An 18,563-nucleotide genomic window follows, 5' to 3' on the forward strand; every position below is an offset into this window, starting at 1 on the left:
GATACATTATATGTAATGCCTGCTTCTTGACTGGAGAAAAACTGAGGAATTCTTTGTTCACATATTTGCATTGACATATTTGCCATTTGGTTTTAAACAATATTCATATATTTGACTTTTAAATTATTTTTTCATTAACATTGTTTTTATGAAAATTTGATTGCTCAGATTTTTCCGCAAAACACACTCAATAATGATGTGACGGTGGCCAGCCAGTCTTAATTTGAAAACAAGAATATTCAGGATAGATGTTTCTATACTTTATGCCTAACTTTTATGGAATGTATTATTTTATACACAAATGGCTGTTAAACATTCAATTGTAAAAGTTGCTCAGCAAAATGGTTGTGCTGGTATGTTGGTCCTATTGCTTCTGAAGACAGCTCATTGCAGTGCTTACTGAGAATGGTATGACTTAATATCAAATATTCAGGAATTTTTTACTGAATCACTGCTTTTCAGCTGTGATAACAACATAGTTTGATACCCAATTAGAAATGAAATTCCCTTGAAGTATAACTGAGTATTGAACTCAGAGAACAGATTTGTACATCACAGAAACATGGTTGATAAATCTGCAATATCTTGTTTGCATTTAAGTTTATAATTCATAGAATCATTTAGGTTGGAAAAGAACCTCAAGATCATGGAGTCCAACCATAAGCCTAGCACTGCCAAGCCCACCACTAAACCATGTCCCTAAGCACCGTGTCTTTGTGTCTTTTAAATGCCTCCAGGGTTGGTGACTCAACCACTTCCCTGGGCAGCCTGTTCCAGTGCTTGACAACCCTTTTGGTGAAGAAATTTGGAACATCATGCAGAGGGTACCTAGGTGAAAGGGAAGAACAGAAGTAAGATCAGTACCCTAAGGAGAATCTGGCAAAGAATTTCTGCCTGCTTTAGGACTCCTAAGGCAAGGTAAGAAAAACCCCAAAATATGAAGCTTGGGCTCCATGTTTATGTATATGTGTCTAGTGCTGGCTTTGCAGCTACACTTCTTTTTTTTTTTCCTTTTTTTTCCCACCCTTGAATATTGAGAATTCATAGCAACTTTTTATTTCAGTAGCTCTTCTGGGGCTTCATTTTGGTTTTTTCCACCTGTCAGGCTGGAATACACGTCTTACTACTGCTACACTGGGTTTCATGCTGAGGGAGGGAAAACCCAATGAGGGTGACAGCCTATCTGTTGCTCCCCAGTTAGGGTCAAGGCTGCAGTTTCAGCTTGGATTAGCTGATAAAACAGAAATGTGTGAACTGAAAAGGTGGAATGGCACTGGAAATCACCTGTTGTTTCATTAGCCACGCTTGGATTGATTCATACCAGTGCCATCTGAATTTCCCATCCTCTCTTCAGGCAAGTGCTTGTTTTCCTTTCCTGAACAGCTGTTGACTTCAGCAGGAGGGGGAGGCCTTGTAGGTTTTCTGCTATCCCCCAACATCTCCTTGGGAACTGATTTACCTCTGTGTTTTCTGACATTGGCAGAGAACTTTTACATCAGCACAATTTGCTGGTGACCACGTATCTGTCAGTCTCTTGCGCTCGTACCAGTGACTGCTGGGAAAATCCAGCCCCTTTTTCCCTATTGCATCAGCAAATAACAAGGCACCCAAATATTATGCAGACAGAATGACCTCAGAGCACCAGCAATTTAGATGAAGAGTTCACAGCAGAGGGCAATTTATAAAATGCATACTTTTTTAGGTACTGTAGGTTTCTCTGCATTATGCCGATCCACTCGTGTCTCCTTGGTCCCTGGAGAGCCGATGAGGGGCGCCGTTCAGCCACTCTGTCTGGTATTTCTCCAGTCCTGTGCTCACCACACACCAGGGAGATCCAGGTATGGAGCTCATGGTCTTCTCAAGGAAAGCTGTCCCTCCAGCACTCTCCTTAGCTGTATTGCTACAACAGGTCTAGCAGGGGGCTGAGGCACCCCAAAATTTAACTGAGCTATGGGAGTTGCAGAGGAAAAAAGACAGAATACTACTGTAAGGAGCACAGGATCACTGGTGAAATTCAAAGAGTCAAGAAGACAGCAAAGTCATCAAAAGTTGAAGAACACCCAGCACTGACATGGCTTATGCAATTTGTTACAAGCCAAGTAAAGACATTGATCTCAAGCAGCATGATGTAAAATGATCCTGTGCCCAGGTCAGGGCTCTTTTTTTCCTTAGCTGGGGTTTCTTAGGTGACCAAGTGCTTTCCTAAAGGGAAAGAAACCGGTTTGCTCCATCCATTGTCAGTTCTAGTATAGCAAATATGTATAACAGAATGATTTTTTTTTTTTGAGAGCAATAAAAACTGTATGAGATTGCAAAAGGTTTATGTATGTTTTATAGCAGGAGCAGCCATTAGAGTAAAACTACATTATTATTCTCTTTCATGCTTCCTTTCTGCTTTCAGACCACATTCCCTGTGAAGTCAAGCAGGAGGTTCTTTAGTTTTGGCAGATGTCTCAGTGAAAAAAATTAGCAGTGCATTTATGTATTTATGCAATGGCATTAAGCAGATTGTAAATGTTATAAATCAAACAATATTGCCAAACATGAGGTTATGTATGTTAATGCAGTAGATTGCCCATTCTTATCCCCTAATGAAGCAGGAAACTCAAGGTACAATATTTTTTGATGTAGTTCACTAAAGTCAAAGTCTGGAGTTTCCCAGGTCTAACTGCACTGGGTGCGTTCCACCACTGATTGACTCCATCTTATTTCCAGGACAATAGGATTTTCAGCAATGTAAAATTATGTTCTGAAAATGCTCAGTGATAAGCCCATAAAAGGTATAAAATTATTTAAATGAAGTTATGCTAGTTACAAGTTATTGCCATTGCCAATACAAGCACCATTGTTTGAGTGGTAGAAAAGCAAAGTTTAATCCCTGTGAACATGTTGGTTGTGTGTATTTGGTTTTGTTTCTTATTAGAAACATTGCTAGGGAGAACTGATGTATTTTTTTTTAAGGAACAGTAAAATGATTTGTGAAATGTTGGGGCCTGTCTATCAGTTCCGCATCTTTTTTTCTGTAAGTTTTACTTTTCAGAGAATTCAGTGTGTTGCTATTAAGTGTAGACATATTTTGAAAGTAATGTTCCAGTTCCAAATACTTCTAGAAGACTGGTAGGCTTCTGGCACCTAGAAATCTTCTTCCAACTGACATTGTTTTGTTTCCCTGTCCTCCCTGAAGTTAAGATTCATTTATTGCCTTTGAAAGTAACAGGGAGAGATAACCATTTTGAATTAAGGGAAGAATCAGAAGTAGGGGAATGTGCGATCATGTAAAATGTACACTAGTTAAGAGCAAGCAAGAAAATAAAAAAAAAGGATTTTTGGTAAAACAGGCAAACAAAACGCACCATTGACTTAAAGGATTTATGTTATGTAAATCAATTCCCATAGGAGGCTATAAATGTTACGTTGGTCTAAATTAGCTGAGGATGATGACGTCCTCTAAATTAGGTGAGGATCAGTTTGTCCTCAAACAGCCTTCTGACTGAAGGAATGTATTTCCTATCATTACAGCAATCTGCTACAGAAAATTAAAAACTGAGCTAACTTTGAGGCCTTTCCCTATCTCTGAAGCAAACACTATAATAATTTACCATTTCTCTAACATCCTAGTAGTTACACTTCAGTTTAAACACTGATCAGCATTTAAGTACTAAATAATATTAGTATTTTCCATGAAAGATTTAAAATAAAAACTCTGGAACTAAAAATATCATAATGGACAAATGTTTTTATGAAGGAAGGGTGTTTTTCACCAAATGAAGAATACAATTTCCACCACTTTTAACTAAGGAAAAGCCATCTTTTTCTACTCAGAAATACTGTTTTCACTACAGTCTAGTTAGAAAAATGCATACTGGAAAAAATTCTTATTATGCTTGTTATGATTTTGCTTTCAACATCTGAAAATACTTTAAAAGCAAGATCCCAGTCCAGTTGGTTATTTTAGACAAAGCTTAGATTTCTTCTCTGTTGAGTAAAGCATTTGAAGGCATGTTTATCTTCAAGAATTTGCTTAAATGTGGTTGTTATTAGGTATATGCATAAACACTTTGCTGAATGGGGATAGATTGCTGCAGCAGGCTCTAAAGGAACTAAGAACCCAGCTGATAAAGGGATGCTTTGGGTAAACTGTGCTAAATTTTAGAGATGTTGAGATCCCCGTTACAGTGAGCACCACGCATCCATCTTAATCATGGGAGCTAAAATTATAATTTCAATTTTTCTTACCTGGAAATTATAATGCAGGAGGAGGCAGTAATTTGCTTGTGGCTTATGTGGTAAATGGGATGTGATTTTCAGACCACAGCCAAACACAGTTAAGCTGGGCTTTTCAGTAACAGTGTCTATTCCATTCTCATAAGGGGAATATTTGCTTTTTGATTTGAAATTTCCATCTGATATTAACAAGCACTATGTATGGGCCTTGAGGAAAGAGTATGAACCAAGATAGTCTGATTCTGCAAAGTGGTTACTCCGTAACGAAACTTCCTATATTTCTGAGTTAATGGGCCAAACGCCCTCCCACTGACTCCAGTGATGAACCTGGCCTGTTATTTCTAAGTGTTACTGACTGCACATGTTCTTACTTGACTGTTATATGACTGAAATAGGCTGGCGAGCACGATTATATGGAGTGTGTGCACAGAGGACCATGACGGAGACCAGTGTGGCTCATTATGACTGACTGAGGGTGAAAATGAAAGTGCCTTACTGTGTAATGGGCTGTTCTAATTGAGGTCTTGTTTAAAATGTATGTCAAAAAGGACAAATTCTTTAAATTAGCTTTCCAAAGCCATGTTTTTTTTGTTGTTGGTCGGTTGTTGTTTGTTTTTTTGTTTAACTTCAGCTCAGATGTAGAATGAATAATTTTCCATAATTGATGAGTAATCCTGAGAAGGCAGGGAAATACTCTACTACCATGTTCCAAAAAACATTTATAGCTTTCATATTTCTGTAATATTAAACTGAGGAGTTACAAAAGGAAACTGCTAAAACATAATAATTTTCTGTAAATTCTACGAAGAACTTAGACTTTGCAGTGGTTGACTGTGATCATCTTCTGTGACAAAAATGAGTAAAAAAATTAATCCTTTAAATACTAGCATGCCCATTTTTCTTATACTGTTTCCAAGGAGCTGAATGATACTTTGAATATGTGTAGTACTGAATTGGTTCTGATGTTTTGGTAATTTCAGGTTCATCTTATGCTGGCCAGTTCAGGGTGGAAGAAAATACTTTTTTTTTTTTCCTTGATAACTTCTCACTCTTCAAAACATTCTCCCCTTTTATGAGCATTTTCTGGTAGCGCTAACAAAGTCCAGGACTCTCGGTACTATCCCTAATTCATTCTTATCAAGCAGTAACGAAGTGGGGTACGGAAAATGTAGTCACTGACAGCCTGCCTTGCTGTCTTCTATCAGACAGGATACAAGGAAAGAGCCCTGCTTGAGGCATATTACCTACTAAAATGGGTTGTGAGCCATGATTCTGAAGTATTTTTGCATTTTTTTATTATTATTTTTATAAGCTTTGTGACTGCCAGCAATATTGTTAAAGCAACCTGTATTATGCTGGCAGAGTGTATACCCAAGAAATATCTAATATATCCAAATATTGAAATGCAACCAAATGTTGATATGTCATCACTAAAAAAGTTTTGAGAAAGTTAGGACCAAACAGCTGTTTATTGTTTTTTTTAATAAAGTTATTGTAGTAGTCAATTACTCTTTAGAACTGTAAAATAAACATTAAGCAGTCAGTTCATTTATATTTCACCCTTCTGTAAATATTCTTATACATCTCCATTACCTCACTATATTATAGAATAAGAGCTATAGCAGTCTCCATTATAACCTTAGTTTCAGCAGCATGTCTTTCCAGCCTCCTGACTTTTTGCCCTCTGAACACAGGAACCTAGTGTTGGCATTTTGCATACCATAATTTATCTTAGTAAAATTTATTTTTTGTTTACAACTGTACAAAGGTGAAGTATTCTTGATGACTTGGGTTTTAGTTTAAATTTTTGAAGTGAGGAACATTAATATCATTTACTGAAATCTAGCAAAACTTTCTTGGACTTCACAGGAACCAATATACTATCCAGTGCACGTGTGTATAGTAATATCAGGCTGCCTGAATTGATCACCTACTGGGCTGTGATTCAGATAACAGCTCAGACTTGGAAATACGGATAGGGGAAGAGAAAAGAGCTGTAAGAGCTGAGAAATTTAGCAGCAAACAATCCGTTCCCTGTTTTGGAAATGTTACTTTTAACAAGTCCTACAGAAACTATGACTTCTTTCAGGCATCTGTGTTCTCTTTGTCAAAATCCAGCTCTTTCTATAAACAGTGAATGGATTTAGGACCTAGCATTGCATTGAAAACTGTTGCTCTGAATCATTATACTCAAAAACACTAGAACTTTGTGCTGGTTCCAAAGATTCATTCACATATAACACACTGCGGAGTAAACTGCAGCCAGAGGTATCCTCAGAAGAGCCTTGGGAGGGTGCCTCATTAAATATTGTGATCAGTTTTTAAAATATATTTGGATAGCATCCTTGTTATTGCTTTGCAGTACATGGGCTTTAACTTTGAGATGAAGAGAAATATTCTATATAGAGAACTAAACAAAACCATTGAATCCATAGAGAAGTCACTCAACTTGATACAAATCCACACTACAGCTGGTTGTGGCATCAAACTTTTGCTCGCTATGGCCAATGTCTTTAACTTCTGTTAAACTTGGAGACCTATTTGTTACATTCACAGACAGATGTTGGAGCCTGTGATGTCTGGGTTTCTGTTTCATGGTGCTGAAGCCCAGCTGATATTACCAGAAGCAGCATGCTGTACAGGGCCTGAAAATTTGTACTTGAACTTTGCTTGTTCCGGGTGAAACTTGCTTGTAAATAATAATAAATGAAATAATTTATTCTACTTCAATATTTTTCCTGTTGAATCTACAAAAATAATTGACCAAGTTGGCCTTGCATGTATTTCAGATTTCTCATTTTAATCCATTTGGGATGGTCCTAGGAGCCTAAGTGTCCTGGAAAAAAAGTTACTAGCAGCTTCTTGTTTTGACTTCTTGAATTCCTAAATCTTTTCATTTCTCACTGTCTAAAATTCAGGGTTTGTTTTTCTGCTGCATTGTCTTGGGTCTTTTCCTGGAAACGTAAACTAAGCTGAAATTGCGTAGCTGTTGCATGCGCTCCCAGAGTTACTCATTTAGACCTTTGGTGCTCTTCACACCTCCATATTATCTGCCAGTATTTGTATAACTGTTCATGTTATGTACAAGTAACTGTATTTGCAGGAAATGCGTAACACGTCAGTGAAATAGTAATCTTTTTTGGTTTACTTGTTTCAGGGCTACATTTTGACACTAAGTCCTTTTTCTCTTTCTTTACATTACCTTGGAAAAAAAATTATTACCCGTCCCATTGTCTGAAAATGTTGCCTGAGCTAAGAGCTGGAAGAGGTTGTCAAGGTGTCTCCAGGAGATGGTTAGTGACATTTTGAAGTTGGCACATGTGGGAGCTGAATTTCAGAGAGTAGTGAGCTTTGTGAACAGCTGTAACTTTGCTCTTTTTAACTGCCTTTTACTTGCTTGAATAGTTGTACTTTCTATGAAACTAAGTAAAGCAGTGGTGAAGGAAATTAGATGTAATGACTATAAAAAGAAGTGAAGGAGAAAGAGGACATACATGACTTTAGTGTAACTTATCTTTGACGTGCTGATCTGTTATCTTTCACTGATGTAAAGGTTAAATCCATTAACTGGTGGTCTTCCAGTGAGGACAGAGAGCTGACAAGGCATGAAGGGCTCAGGCCAGCAAAACCACAAAGTACTTGATCTTTGAATGTATGACTTTTATTGTCAGCAGCAAAAATGACTTGACTTTCATATGTTCCCTCTATGTGTGAGGAAGTGAACATAAATTAATAGCTACAGTAATTTCCTCTGGGTAAATCTATCTAAACGATCTTAAATATTAGAATGCTGAAAGGCTAATGGCTTGAATATCTGACATGATGAACATCTACAGCTGTTTGTGAAGCCAAAGGGAGGTCTTGGTGCCCACTGTCTTTGAAAATCAGGTCACAAGACCAATGATGTCTTTATACAGAGAATCTGCTTGCTTTCAGTAAAATTTACATAAACTTGCAGCAGGATAACAGCCTGATGTACCAATGCTATCTATATCCGAGTTTCTAAAAATTAAGAGTTTTGGAAATGATTGTGTTGTTTGCCTTCCAAGAGATGTTGGACTGTGGGTGGAGTGTTTTTATCCCCAGCTGCGGAATGCACCATTGTTTTGCATTTATTCTTAAGAATGAAACAGTATGTACACCTGAAGAGTAAATCATAGGAAATGAACAGCTGATTTGGGTTTTGCAATTCACATGCATGAACTACCTTTGCTAGAATTACTGTTCAGTGATAAAACAAATAAAATGTTCATGTCAAAGTGTTTATAATATTTCTGTCACAAGGTGTTTGTAAATCTGTTACACAAGATGGCTATGTTTTTATTCTGTATTTATTGTATTTTTTTGTCTGTGGGGAAAATGGTTTCTTGTCAATACCATCATGTTATTGGACAATCTTACCAGAATATGCACTTAAGGGAAATAATTTTTTTAAGGACTTTAAGATTTACCTACACTGTATTTGTCCATTGGGACTCTGTGCTTGTGTGTTGTAATAGTCCAGACCTGACTTAAAATACAGCTCTCACATGTTTTCTGAGCTTCTCATAGGTTAACTATACAATGATTCACGCCAGATACAGTTAGATAATCAGTGACCAAGTTAGCACATTTTGGGAAACTGCTGCTCAGTAATGGTTATGAACAGGCATCCAGTCTTTCCTAACAATAAATAAAATAATTAGCCATAAAGCTATTTGCCATTAGCTTATTTTAATATATGGCTCTTTAAATTTGAGTTTACCTGTCCCCTCAGCTGAGATGTGCAAATTCCTCCACCATTGCAATGAAAAGTAAAATGGGTTCATTGCAACTACTAATTCTTGTAATCAGCAGACAGCACTCTTGCTCAATGACTTGCTACCAGCTACTTTGGTCTGTGTTGTTGATTCAAAAGAAGAAATGATTGTGCCTATCCAGCAAAGGAACAAAAAAAAAGTGAAAGAGAAAAAAAATTTCTCTCCTTTCTGTTTGCCCTGGGTCTCTGTAATGTGGTAGCCGTGAGACAGTATTCACATATATTTCAATTTTTAAAATTCATTTACAGCTTGCAGGAGGATGAGAAGCAATAAAATCTAAGCTTACCTAACACCTGGTAGCATTAACTACAATTCAGAAACTTCAGACTAATATAAGAGGGAACATAATTTGGATTTAGCAAGGAGCAGTATTCATGAATTCGTTATCCACTGTGACTAACTCATGCCTTTGGGAAAGTTTCTTAATCTCTATTTTTACCTTAACAGATCCATACAGAAAATGAACTTTCACAGGAATGCATTTAAGGTATTTACGAACTCTGAAAAGTCTATGTAAATAAAACCAAGTAGAAAATGATTGGTAAAGACATTTAAATGTGAACTCTAAAGAAAATAATTTTTCTGCTTTTCATTATAAAAGGTTGCTTATTTCTCCCTGAGGTGCTGGTTAGTGAATGCTGAATAGAAGAGAGTTGTGCTTTGCTTTGTTTAAAAATTGGAGATGATATACATGCATAATAATAAGACTGCTTTACCAGTGACCATCTCTTCCCCTTGTTGAGCAACCACCTCATTTGGCAGAGACAAGCTGGATGAAGACCAAGTGCATGTTTAGCTTGACAGCAGTTTTTATGAACTCTGTCTTTTAACAACAAACTTCAATGAATTCTTATTTTGAAAGATATTGGGTTTATGTAAACTCTGTAAAAATCCTGTTGTGTAACTTTCAAGCAAGCACCAACCTTAGTAAATGCATATTTATGACTGTGAGTGGTTAAACGTGGCATATTCCTGGTCCTGAGGAATAAGTTTTGAGACAGAAAACCATAACATGAAAAAATGTTAGTAAATATTCCTATTGGCATGAAAAGGAGAACATCTGCTAAAGTCACGAGTGGTTTGTTGCTTGAGTTAGCAGCAGGACAGCCTACAGCTCATTAGCTATGGCTTGATAAGAGAACAGGAGTGCAGTGGATAGAAATGTTTGTCATTTGAAGTTGCTTGAAATCATGCTAAAAGCATTAAAACCATGATACTTCACGTTTCTTTTTAATTCCTTCCTTGGTATCTTCAGAAACTGCTGTAATGACTGCTTAACTATTAGTACAAAGGCAAACTTAAAAATATGTGCACGAAATGTCCTGAATTTGATCTTCTCTTCACAGCAGTATTTATTATTGCTTACATTTGTCCATTCCTACCTAGAAATGCACATAAGCACATGCAAAACACTGAGCACATCTACCAAAATCAAGTTTCCCTCTCATGCTGAGGCAACACTGACATTAGCCAGAACACAGAATTTGCATTCTTTTAAACCCATGTTGTGGGTCTGGTCTTGAGCACTGCGATGCCAATCTGAACTTTGGATCACAGGCTGCAAATAGTCCTTGCCTAATTTTTTCCTAAGCTCACTTTGTGCACAGATATCTCAGATTTAAAATGCATCTGGCAATTCAAACACCTTTGAATCTCAAATATCCTACAGTTAGGTTTGGTGTAAGGGTGAGGTAATTATGGATGCCAACATAATTAACCTTGGATGTCTGTTATGTTAATTCTTAAAGACAGACGTACTAATGTGTGGAAATGGGAATAACCTCTGGTATGTGTTTTACTGTCTTGATTCCCTGCAGTCTAATCCAGAGAAGGAGTTTTGCCTGTGAGAACTACCATGATTAACTGACCATTGACTTAAGGGAGAATTTTTTTTATGGTGGGAGTGGTGAAACACTGGAACAGGTTGCCCAGGGAGGCTGTAGATGCCCCATCCCTGGAAATATTTAGGGTCAGGTTGGATGTGGCTCTGACAACCTGATTTAGTTGAAGATGGCTCTGCACCGCAGAGGCATTGGATTAGATTACTTTTAAAAGGGCCCTTCCAACCCAAATCATTCTGATTCTGTGACTTCAGTTGTTGTTCCTATGAGGTCTGTGTGAAAGATTTCTTTCCTCTCTGAAAAGAAATCATGTTTGGGCAATCCATAATGTCTATATACAGGTATGTTTAGTGAATACTCTCATACAGCAGTTTAAGCATTTGGCCACTGATGTAACATTGTTTTAAGATGACATATGTTATTGTCCCAAATGGCACATCCCCTGACAATGCCTGTCTGAACGCGTCTCAGATGGGGAAAGGAGAGTACCTTCTGTTACTACGCGGTGACGTGACAAGCATCACGTTGTGTGCGCTGGGATGATGACTCAAGCCACAACTGAAGGACCCTTCCTGGCTTTGCTGAGATCATGTGGGGAGAGGATCTACCTGGACCCATCTAGTTGGAGGATGGGAGCTTTCTCAGCCTGAAGCCGCTGTCCCTCTCTGCCTCCAAGATCCTGGCCTTAGCAGGCCATGAAGATTCAATTCTCTGATATTCTACAAATAAACCTATCAAATGTAGTTCTATACTGGCTAGAGAGTACAAATAAAGTTTGTCATCCCTGTCTTACTCAGTTTTGCAGGCAAGTAAGAACAGACTTTTTTACTCTGATAACGTAATTTAGATTTTGTGTTATATGCTTCATTTTGGCACAGTTCTTGTGAGAATTAAATGCTAAATTCCTCTGAGAGGAATCTAACATTTTAAAAATTATACCTGTTTTTATATATAGAGAAAATCTATGCAAACAGCACATGCATTTAAACAAGATAAGTAACACTTGCCTTTCCATAGTATTTGGGACTGACACACACCTCTGAATCTTCTTGGGTCATCTGCACTTACCCAGTTTTGTCCTTAGGAAAAAGTGTGGTCAATGAACTACTACTCTGATTATTTCTAAAAGTATATGGATGACTTCAGACTTTTAGTTTTATTACTGCCTAGATACAGTAAAGAAAAATGGTAAGTCTTACCTTATCTGTACTATATTTGGCAGTGGATTTGTCCAAAAATCCAAAGAGGACTGGAAGAAGAGATGCAGAAGAGGATACCAATCCATCCAGTCTGTAAAAAAAGGACTGTTAACATACAATCTACTGAAAGCAATAGCCTGTCTTCATTTCACTATTCTACACTAAGATTTGGTGGCTCCAACTTGAAAAAAAAAAAAAGCAAGAATCCAGATATAGATGGCAATCACAGAAAGCATGGAGAGACTTCATAGAAGAAAAAAAAGTTAAGAGACTGGAATTACTTAGTTCAAAAAAGTAAATGTATGTATAAAATAAGTTCTATAAAACAGCATAGCTGGTCACAAATGTGGGGGAATGTTCAGCAAAAGCCAGAGGTATTATATTCAGATTCCAGTTTTTCTTTGTTGTGTTTTATTTTATTATTCTCATTTATTTCAGTTAGTTCAGACAGTAAGTTTGATTGATTCTTTAATCAGTGAATGAGGGCTCAATGTGAAGCAGAGGCACGCAACGACAAAGTCTGTTCACACCCAACAATAAAAATGAGGAGATTCTTTATTTAAAAACAACATTTGTAGCTGGAAGAAGCTATGGTGACATGGAGGGATGGCTGTGTGGTGGTGCAGCTGCTCTGATGCACACTCAGGAGCGAGCACAGCTCTGGGAAGGAGGAAGAGGAGGGTGTCCACCTGTACCGCAGCCCTGGACTAAAACACAGCTTTCCTTCAGGGCTTCAGAGCAGATTAAGCAAGATGTCTTTGATGCTAATCTGTAAAAACTCTTGAGCCAGTTTACACACATCACGAAGCCAATTTTGTTTCTGTTGCTTATCGTCTCTGGTAAATGAATGACAGTGGAGTAATACAACCAACCAATGTGGTAACTGTAGAGGTACTACCGATGGAAGATGTGGTCTGGAAGGTCATGAATATATATAATACTCATGACAGACGAAGTGCAATCAAGTTCTTATTGTGTAACTGTGTCATCGTGCATGTCACCTGAGGAAATGACTTAACCATTGAAATCAGAACATGCATATTACAAATCACAAATTTATCAGAAGAAAAAAGACAGACATTCCAACTTTTAATACAGGAAAGTTAGATAATTTAATGTTTGCTACATAATAATAATTTTTGTTTGTATACTGGTTTTTTTTTTAAATTGCAAGAAACTTGCAACAAATGACTCCTTGGTAATTTACCTATAATGGAAAAGGAACAGTTTTATTTCCCTATCAGTCATTAATTTAAAAAAGTATTTTCTCTTGGACTGCAAAAAACCTAATAAAAATTGACACAAAGTATTTATATTTAAATGACTTACTATTTTAAAGGGCACAATAATCTTACATCAAAAGACATTAAGGTATCTTACACCTCTTCCAGATCAGTGTCTATCTGGTGCTTTTACTGACTTCTGTTATTCTTGAAGGATGTTAAGAACTAGCAGAGAAATACATTCACAGTCACCGGAAAAAAAAAAAATTCTGCATTATTTTAACTCTATATTGGTTTAAGCTTAATAAGCTGGCTTATTAAGGCCAGCTGCTAAACCATTTCTGAACAGGAGGGGGAAAATAGTTACTGAAGATTTATCGAGGCAAAGTACAAAAATGGGACAAAGATGTCAAAACATCCCACCCAAGAAAAGCTTAGGAAGTCAGACTTTGAGAGTATTGAACAGAGCATAGAAAAGGCAGGAATTCAGTGGTAAAGATCTTATGGGCAGGATCATTGAAGACAGGGGTTTGAGGTCTTATCTGTAAGCAAATACATTCTTCAGAATTACTTAAAATATTTAATTTGGCCATGAAAGTGCTTTTTTATGGGTTTTAGTGAAGGTGGAAAAAACCCTATCTAAATAAAATTCCTAGCTAATATATACAAGTTGATCTTTTTGGATACTTATAAAAATGCCAAGGAATATAAAGGTTTTTTTAAAGAAAATATTTCACTTTTTACCTCTTGTACAAGAAATCTGAGTTTGGGGTCTGTGGCATTATTGCTTTTGTTCTACCTTGATTTCTGTAATGCAGCTACATGCAGGTTCTGTTTGACAGTGGTGTTAAAAATCTTGTAATAAGTCTAATAATAAAGTCTAATGCTGAACTTGCATTCAAAATTACCAGAATGCACTGAAACCAGGTCATTAATCTAAAACGATGAGAGGTTAAAAAGTCCTTGAAACTTCCTTTGCTGCAAATAAGAAACATGGGTTTCATCTCACCTAACCCTCGCAGCCTACAAAGTATTAGTTCTCCAGTCTAATATAATTAAATCAAACATACCCATGGAAGACAGTTCCCTGAAGCTGCAAAGTTGTGTAATTTCTATGAAATATAGAGATTTGCTCTCATTGTACTTCCTTTCCTATGCTCTTGGAAGGATAAAAAGTTACAGACAAAATTTCCTAATATCATATCCCAACTTACCAAGTTTTTCAGGCAACTGGTTATGTTGGGAGCAGCTTCTTTGTCCCATTTTCTTAGCTCTTACTCAGCTGAAGCTCCTGAAGATCATTGTAATTTTTTTGAAAGGAAGAAAACTAAACATCTAGAAACTGAAAATTTATTTAATTATAGATGAAGCTTTGGCAGGACTTAACTCATCAAGGTAGAGTTTTAGACACTAGAGTTGAAAAATTGGGGGACATAAATTTGTGCTTTCCTGTTGTCTCCATCAGTATTTATAACATACTTGAAGGATGCAAATTTTCTCTTGCATCTTAGGCATGACAAAGGAGTATATACTATTTAATTTGATTGTACTTCAGGACTTTTCATTTGAAATTTGATGAACATAGTATGTGTTAATTAGACGTCGGTAAAAATATGGATGCAGAATTATGCACTTCATGCAGAGCAACTGTCAGCTATTGCCACTGATGTAATTTTCATGTGCGCTTTTTGTACACTGGCCATTGGATAGGATACAGTATTGAGTTTTAAATCATAGCATAAAAAGGAATGAAATACTTTTCACTGGTTTTTTTTTTTTTTGCTGTTGTTGCTGTTCACTGTTTGGTGGTTTTTAATTGTAAAAGATGCTGTAGATGTAGTTTTTCTTCTTAGCACTGCTGTCCTATTTTCCCCATGATATCCCCCAGGGATCTAACATGAGTTTAAGTAAGTCCATTTTTTTCTCAACTGACAGAACAAATGTTCAGATGCTTTAAAATTTAAAGAGCAAAACGTAGGGATGGGTAAATCAGTTCAGAAAAGGAAGGAAACTCCCATTCAAATCAAATAGGTTTCTTTTTGTTTGTTTGCTTGCTTGCTTCTTGGTTGGTTTTGTTTACTTTTAATTTCCTATAATGATGTTACATTCTGAGAGCTAGGCATTCCTAATATCCTTCATTATACCTAGAAGGAAAGACCTCCGTGTATCACCAAGGATTTGCAACCAATAGGGAGAATTACATGTGAACTTTGCTGGTGAATGCACCTATGTGCATAAGACCTTTTGCGTGAAAATTATTTTCATAGCACACAGTTTAATGTTCATTAATATTTATGAGGTAACATAGTTGCTCTGTGTATATTAAAGAATGTTCTCCTTTTCAAGGACATATCTTGTTTAAAAAGAGCCATTTGAGAGCTACTGTAGTAAAAAGTTTTGTAACTATACAAAGAGTTCAGAAGGTCCAAAAGTGAGTTGCTAAAGGTATTTAAATGTGTTTTGTGTTCTATTTACTTTGACATGGCTTGTATAGAAAAAATACAGCAAGAATTGTTGTTTTAAAAGTTCAGCATGGTATTGTGCCTACGGGTGGACTCCTTCAAGTGGTCTAAAATCCAGATTCTTGCATGGAGTAACTTAGTGCAAATTTGAAGTGGCGTTACCGATTCAAAATCTGTGTCATTTGGGTTTGAGGATAAAAAGAGTCAAAGGTGCAGCCTTTTGAGAAAACGTTTTGCTGAGTACTGGTCCTGACTTTTTGCATCTGTCTCAGACTATGGGTCTCACATCTCCCAGTCCTTTCAGTGGCTTGAACAGCGATCCTAGCTAGGAATGAGTGTTTCCAGAAGTGAGGGGTTGGAGATCAGCCGGTGCCATCACCAGTGGTGGTGCGTTCAGGATGGCCCGTGGAGCCGTGGCTGCCCCCCGGGTGCAGGTGCGTGAAGTTTGGGAAGATGTGGAGAAACGGCAGCAGCGCATGCACTGCAGGAGTGGGCAGGATTGGTGAGTCACACGTGTGGCCTGTGTGCTCCCCATGGCACTGGTGTCCACATCTCCATCCTGGATTTCCCCTCAGCTTGAGATTTGTGGTCCCTGTGCCTACCCCACACTTGGATCTCGTCACAGGCTGAGCATGACACCTCCCGTTCCTCTATGAAATCAATGTGTCAGCAGAACTTTCTGACTTCTGGTGTCGGTGGATATTCACCCCTAGCAGTGGTGGAGTTAGCTGCTGTGTGGTTCTGCAAGCCGGGTTGCCAGCCAGAGCCTCATAGCTGGCAGCTGCCCGGTACCTGCACCTCGTTGCTCTGAGGATATCTGAGGGGTGCTGGGTGCCCGTTCCAGCCCTGAGGAGATCTGAGGGGTGCTGGGTGGCCGTTCCAGCCCTGAGGAGGCCTGAGGGGTGCTGGGTGCCCGTTCCAGCCCTGAGGAGGTCTGAGGGGTGCTGGGTGCCCGTTCCTGCAGAGGGTGGCTGGACCCGCCAGTGCAGCCCCTCAGCACTTGCTGTGCGCTGTCGGCGCCACACGCCGAGGAGAGCGGGGGAAGCAAGATGAAGAACTAAAAGAAAACTCAAGAAAACTGAGTCTGCAGGGACGGGCGCTGGCTGAGACTGCCGAGCTGCCCGGCAGCTCTCCGGGCCCCCGGACTGAGCCAGCCCCGATGAAAATGCAAGTATCCCGGCGGCGCGCCGGTCGCCCTGTTGCTTCCGCGGGACCGGGGGAGGGCGGAGAGGAATGGCGGGAGCAGCCGGTAAGCACAGCGGCGGAGAGCACCGACGGCGGGGAGGGGGCCGCCTAGGCACAGTGAGGCGGGCGCTGCCTGTCTGAGCGCGGGGGGGCGGCTCCCCGGCCCGGCTCCCCCCGCCCCCCGCTTCGCCCCGAGAAACGCGGCCCCGCCGAGCCTGGGCGGCGGTAGTGTGGGGGCAGCCAGGCGTAAGCAGACGGCTGTCCCCACCGTCCCCTCGCAGCTTCCCGCGTTCTGCCCGCTGCCCCCTCACAGCTTCCCGCCCTGTCCCGCGCCAGGTAGGCAGAGCCCGGGGTGGGGGGCCTGCTGAGGCGGGAGCCGCAGAGTGAGGGGTACGCCCTGTAGGCGGCGGTTCGGGGGACCGGCTCTCGGTGGCTGCTCCCCCTGCCTTGTACGGAGGCAGGTGAAACGAGGGAGGACGGGACGGGGGAGGCTTCGGCAAGGACCCCCCCCCGGAACCCCGTGAGGCTGAGCTGTGTGGAGGCGGGCTCCCTGTTAGCCCCTGGACTTTGGCGGCGGAGTTTCGCTAGCTTGTCGGGGCGGGCAGCACAGCCTGGCCCCCGGGGACGGCGGCGGGCAGGGGCGGGAGATGCCGCTTGGCTGGAAGGCGCCTTCCTGTCCTCGTTGCTAGCTGGGGATGGGAGCGGCGAAGCGGCACGGTTAGGGCTGTTGAGGGTGGCTGTGAGGGGGCGCGTGGCCGTGAGGCGGTGGGGGTGAGGGGGGGGGTGCGTGGCGGTGAGGGGGGATGCGTGGCCGCGAGACGGTGGGGGTGAGGGGGGGGGGCGCGTGGCCGTGAGGCGGTGGGGGTGGGGGGGGGGGCGCGTGGCCGTGAGGCAGTGGGCGTGAGGGGGGTGCGTGGCCGTGAGAGGGGATGCGTGGCCGTGAGGCGGCGGGAGTGAGGGGGGGGGTGCGTGGCCGTGAGGCGGCGGGAGTGACGGGGGGGCGCGTGGCCGTGAGGCGGTGGGGGTGAGGGGGGTGCGTGGCCGTGAGGAGGTGGCGAAGTGGAGGGTGAGGAGTGGGATGGACAGGCCAGGTACCGGCAGACCCCTGGCTCTCATATAGTGGGGGGGCTGGTGGACGGTGGGGGTACAAGTGCACCCATAAGCAGTGCTAAATCCTCGCTCGCAGCAGAGTGACCTTCCCTTGTCCTGTTTGTATGATTCTGTGAGTGGCAGGATGAGGTAGGAGAGGGGAAAGCGATCGGAGTGTGAGTAGCAGGAAAGTGCTCTGTGAGGGCTCAGTGGAATAGTAAAAGCAGTGGGAAATTCAGTCAGCTGCTGCTGGGCTGTTGGCGTGCTTAGTCTGAAACACCTGTGTAAGTAGGCCCTGCTCTTTTAATAGAGAAGCCACAAAACTTCCCTGCAAGTAACAAAACCTGTGAATTTATTATTCTGCATGTTTTTACATCCTTTCCTTTTTTTAGATCTTCCTTTTCTTCTTTCCTGTGGTCACTGCTCTGTTTAACTTCTCTCGGAATAACCTGCCTTGCTGAAGGGAGTCTTTGTCAGGGAAAAAAAAAAGTCCTCAAAAATAAATGCTACCTTTGTTTAAAGCTGTTTGTGGATCAAGGTT

The 18,563-nt window shown here is 40.5% G+C and overlaps 1 protein-coding gene and 1 long non-coding RNA gene across 9 annotated transcripts in view; both read left to right on the forward strand.

Annotated features, from left to right (window-relative positions):
* LOC114017780 (uncharacterized) overlaps positions 1-15,030 on the forward strand; it is a 33,631-nt gene extending 18,601 nt beyond the window's left edge. Inside the window, exons 4-5 of one of the 2 annotated variants that reach the window (XR_008734286.1) lie at positions 738-918; positions 6,781-15,030. This is a non-coding gene — a long non-coding RNA (uncharacterized LOC114017780). Of the gene's footprint in view, positions 1-737 lie in introns of both variants that reach the window. The other variant, XR_008734285.1, reaches the window with a different exon arrangement.
* A 2,117-nt stretch (positions 15,031-17,147) lies between these two features.
* The window catches only part of SHANK2 (SH3 and multiple ankyrin repeat domains 2), a 353,665-nt gene continuing 352,249 nt past the window's right edge, over positions 17,148-18,563 (forward strand). For 6 of the 7 annotated variants that reach the window (XM_055722497.1, XM_055722500.1, XM_055722502.1 and 3 more), the window contains exon 1: positions 17,148-17,269. The gene's annotated coding sequence lies outside the window, so the exon portion shown is untranslated. Of the gene's footprint in view, positions 17,270-17,413; positions 17,651-18,563 lie in introns of those variants that run through there. The other variant, XM_055722495.1, reaches the window with a different exon arrangement.

The sequence above is a fragment of the Falco cherrug genome, chromosome 10, assembly GCF_023634085.1.
Source record: "Falco cherrug isolate bFalChe1 chromosome 10, bFalChe1.pri, whole genome shotgun sequence".
Taxonomy (NCBI): domain Eukaryota; kingdom Metazoa; phylum Chordata; class Aves; order Falconiformes; family Falconidae; genus Falco; species Falco cherrug.